Source organism: Anomaloglossus baeobatrachus, chromosome 9 (genome assembly GCF_048569485.1).
Source record: "Anomaloglossus baeobatrachus isolate aAnoBae1 chromosome 9, aAnoBae1.hap1, whole genome shotgun sequence".
NCBI lineage: Eukaryota > Metazoa > Chordata > Amphibia > Anura > Aromobatidae > Anomaloglossus > Anomaloglossus baeobatrachus.
In genome coordinates, this window is record NC_134361.1 from 22,893,277 (window position 1) to 22,898,141 (window position 4,865).

The following is a 4,865-nucleotide window of genomic DNA, read 5'->3' on the forward strand; positions in this document are numbered from 1 at the left end:
TATGGCATTGCCTGTTAAGCAGTTGTCCATGTTGTGTGGCATTGCCTGTTAAGTGGTTGTCCATGTTGTGTGGCATTGCCTGTTAAGCGGTTGTCCTTGGTGTGGGGCATTGCCTGTTAAGCAGTTGTCTTTGGTGTATGGCATTGCCTGTTAACAATTGTCTTTGGTGTATGTCATTGCCTGTTAAGCAGTTGTCTTTGGTGTATGCCATTGCCTGTTAAGCAGTTGTCTTTGGTGTATGGCATTGCCTTTTAAGCAGTTGTCTTTGGTGTATGGCATTGCCTGTTAAGCAGTTGTCTTGAATTTATGGAATTGCCTGTTAAGCAGTTGTCTTTGGTGTATGGCATCGCCTGTTAAGGAGTTGTCTTGAATGTATGGCATTGCCTGTTAAGGAGTTGTCTTGAATGTATGGCATTGCCTGTTAAGCAGTTGCCTTTGGTGTATGGCATTGCCTGTTAAGCAGTTGCCTTTGGTGTATGGTATTGCCTGTTAAGCAGTTGCCTTTGGTGTATGGCATTGCCTGTTAAGCAGTTGCCTTTGGTGTATGGTATTGCCTGTTAAGCAGTTGTCTTTGGTGTATGGTATTGCCTGTTAAGCAGTTGTCTTTGGTGTATGGTATTGCCTGTTAAGCAGTTGTCTTTGGTGTGGGACATTGCCTGTAAAGCAGTTGTCTTTGATGTGGGGCATTGCCTGTTAAGCACTTGTGTTTGGTGTATGGCATTGCCTGTTAAGCAGTTGTCTTTGGTGTGTGGCATTGCCTGTTAAGCAGTTGTTTTTGGTGTATGGCATTGCCTGTTAAGCAGTTGTCCATGTTGTGTGGCATTGCCTGTTAAGCAGTTGTCTTTGATGTTGGGCATTGCCTGTTAAGCAGTTGTCTTTGATGTATGGGAATTGCCTGTTAAGCAGCTGTCTTTGGTGTATGGCATTGCCTGTTAAGCAGTTGTCTTTGGTGTATGGTATTGCCTGTTAAGCAGTTGTCTTTGATGTGGGGCATTGCCTGTTAAGCAGTTGTCTTTGGTGTATGGCATTGCCTGTTAAGCAGTTGTCTTTGGTGTATGGCATTGCCTGTTAAGCAGTTGTCTTTGGTGTATGGTATTGCCTGTTAAGCAGTTGTCCATGTTGTGTGGCATTGCCTGTTAAGCGGTTGTCTTTGGTGTGTGGCATTGCCTGTTAAGCAGTTGTCTTTGATGTGGGGCATTGCCTGTTAAGCAGTTGTCTTTGGTGTACGGCATTGCCTGTTAAGCAGTTGTCTTTGGTGTATGGTATTGTCTGTTAAGCAGTTGTCTTTGGTGTATGGTATTGCCTGTTAAGCAGTTGTCTTTGGTGTATGGTATTGCCTGTTAAGCAGTTGTCCATGTTGTGTGGCATTGCCTGTTAAGCAGTTGTCTTTGGTGTATGGGAATTGCCTGTTAAGCAGCTGTCTTTGGTGTATGGCATTGCCTGTTAAGCAGTTGTCTTTGGTGTATGGGAATTGCCTGTTAAGCAGTTGTCTTTGGTGAATGGTATTGCCTGTTAAGCCGTTGTCTTTGGTGTAGGGCATTGCCTGTAAAGCAGTTGTCTTTGATGTGGGGCATTGCCTGTTAAGCAGTTGTCTTTGGTGTATGGCATTGCCTGTTAAGCAGTTGTCCATGTTGTGTGGCATTGCCTGTTAAGCAGTTGTCTTTGGTGTATGGCATTGCCTGTTAAGCAGTTGTCCATGTTGTGTGGCATTGCCTGTTAAGCAGTTGTCTTTGGTGTATGGCATTGCCTGTTAAGCAGTTGTCCATGTTGTGTGGCATTGCCTGTTAAGCGGTTGTCCATGTTGTGTGGCATTGCCTGTTAAGCAGTTGTCTTTGGTGTATGGCATTGCCTGTTAAGCAGTTGTCCATGTTGTGTGGCATTGCCTGTTAAGCAGTTGTCTTTGGTGTATGGTATTGCCTGTTAAGCAGTTGTCTTTGGTGTATGGCATTGCCTGTTAAGCAGTTGTCCATGTTGTGTGGCATTGCCTGTTAAGAAGCTGTCTTTGGTGAGGGAATTGCCTGTTAAGCAGTTGTCTTTGGTGTATGGCATTGCCTGTTAAGCAGTTGTCTTCATTATACTGATAGCACAGAGATTCTTTATATGTAGATCTGGTGCTGGGTTCAGGAAGCGAAGCAAAAAGGCAGAAAACCACATGAAGACGGCAGAAAGCTACACGGGGATCTATAGGGGAAGCATCCTCCAGCATTTACCGCAAAATTAGTAACGGAGTCATCGGCGTGGACACTTGTGCATCCTCCTCCTAGCTCACGAGTGGCAGTGGCGGTGGTGGTGGCAGTGGCGATGGTGGTGGCAGTGGCGATGGTGGTGGCAGTGGCGATGATGGTGGCAGTGGCGATGATGGTGGCAGTGGTTATGGTGGCAGTGGCGATGGTGGTGGCAGTGGCGATGGTGGTGGCAGTGGCGATGGTGGTGGCAGTGGCGGTGGTGGCAGTGGCGATGGTGGTGGCAGTGGCGATGGTGGTGGCAGTGGCGATGATGGTGGCAGTGGCGATGATGGTGGCAGTGGCGATGGTGGTGGCAGTGGCGATGATGGTGGCAGTGGCGATGGTGGTGATGGTGGCAGTGGCGATGGTGGCAGTGGCGATGATGGTGATGGTGGCAGTGGCGATGGTGGCAGTGGCGATGATGGTGGCAGTGGCGATGATGGTGGCAGTGGCGATGATGATGATGATGATGGTGGCAGTGGCGATGGTGGTGGCAGTGGTGATGGTGGCGATGGTGGTGATGGTGGCAGTGGCGATGGTGGCAGTGGCACGCTAGGTAGATCTAATATAAGTTATAATGCACTGGCCGGGGTCCGGGGACTAATAGAAACCTCCAAAAGCCATTGTGGAGACCTACAGTAGTGCAGGAACTCCTAGGACCACAATAGTGACAGTGACAGGAACGGACCCGCCCCATTGCCTCTCGGCGTCTCCTGCACCCCCCCTATTGCCTCTCGGCGTCTCCTGCACCCCCCCTATTGCCTCTCGGCGTCTCCTGCACCCCCCCTATTGCCTCTCGGCGTCTCCTGCACCCCCCCTATTGTCTCCCGGCGTCTCCTGCACCCCCCCTATTGCCTCCCGGCGTCTCCTGCACCCCCCCTATTGTCTCCCGGAGTCTCCTGCACCCCCCTATTGTCTCCCGGCGTCTCCTGCACCCCCCCTATTGTCTCCCGGCGTCTCCTGCACCCCCCCTATTGTCTCCCGGCGTCTCCTGCACCCCCCCTATTGCCTCCCGGCGTCTCCTGCACCCCCCCTATTGTCTCCCGGCGTCTCCTGCACCCCCCCTATTGCCTCCCGGCGTCTCCTGCACCCCCCCTATTGTCTCCCGGCGTCTCCTGCACCCCCCCTATTGTCTCCCGGAGTCTCCTGCACCCCCCTATTGTCTCCCGGCGTCTCCTGCACCCCCCCTATTGTCTCCCGGAGTCTCCTGCACCCCCCCTATGGTCTCCCGGCGTCTCCTGCACCCCCCCTATTGTCTCCCGGCGTCTCCTGCACCCCCCCTATTGTCTCCCGGCGTCTCCTGCACCCCCCCCTATTGTCTCCCGGCGTCTCCTGCACCCCCCTATTGTCTTCCGGAGTCTCCTGCACCCCCCCCTAAGGTCTCCCGGCGTCTCCTGCACCCCCCCTATTGTCTCCCGGCGTGTCCTGCACCCCCCCTATTGTCTCCCGGCGTGTCCTGCACCCCCCCTATTGTCTCCTGGCGTCTCCTGCACCCCCCCTATTGTCTCCCGGAGTCTCCTGCACCCCCCCTATTGTCTCCCGGCGTCTCCTGCACCCCCCCTATTGTCTCCCGGCGTCTCCTGCACCCCCCCTATTGTCTCCCGGCGTCTCCTGCACCCCCCCCTATTGTCTCCCGGCGTCTCCTGCACCCCCCCTAAGGTCTCCCGGCGTCTCCTGCACCCCCCCTATTGTCTCCCAGCGTCTCCTGCACCCCCCCTATTGTCTCCCGGCGTCTCCTGCACCCCTCCTATTGTCTCCCGGCGTCTCCTGCACCCTTCTTATTGTCTCCCGGCGTCTCCTGCACCCCCCCTATTGTCTCCCGGCGTCTCCTGCACCCCCCCTATTGTCTCCCGGCGTCTCCTGCACCCCCCCCTATTGTCTCCCGGCGTCTCCTGCACCCCCCCCTATTGTCTCACGGCGTCTCCTGCACCCCATGGCCTCATTATTAAGGTAATGTAGAAAACAACTAATCAGACAAACAATAAGGAATAAATAATATAGTTTATTTGTACACATCTGATCCGAGCAGCCAGCGCCGCCCCTCCAGAGATCAGGGCATGCACAACTCCCCCGAGGCACCAAAGCCTGTGTGAGGTCCTGTGCTCTGTGTGCTGCCCCCTCCCTCCTCTGTGTGATCTGATGTCACTTGTCCCCAAATGATGTCACCTTCACTGTGTGATGTCCCCTCCTCCGTGTGATGTCCCCTCCTCCGTGTGATGCCCCATCCTCCGTGTGATGCCCCATCCTCTGTGTGTGACGCCCCCTCCCCCGTGTGACACCCCTCCCCCATGTGACGCCCCTTCCCCCGTGTGATGCCCCATCCTCTGTGTGTGACGCCCCCTCCCCCTGTGTGACGCCTCCTGTGTGACGTCCCCTCCCCCATGTGACACCCCCTCCCCCATGTGACACCCCCCTCCCCCGTCTGACGCCCCCCCTCCCCCCGTGTGACGCCCCCCTCCCCCCGTGTGACGCCCCCCTCCCCCCGTGTGACGCCCCCCTCCCCCGTGTGACGCCCCCCTCCCCCCGTGTGACGCCCCCCTCCCCCCGTGTGACGCCCCCCTCCCCCGTGTGACGCCCCCCTCCCCCCGTGTGACGCCCCCCTCCCCCCGTGTGACGCCCCCTCCCCCGTGACGTTTATGG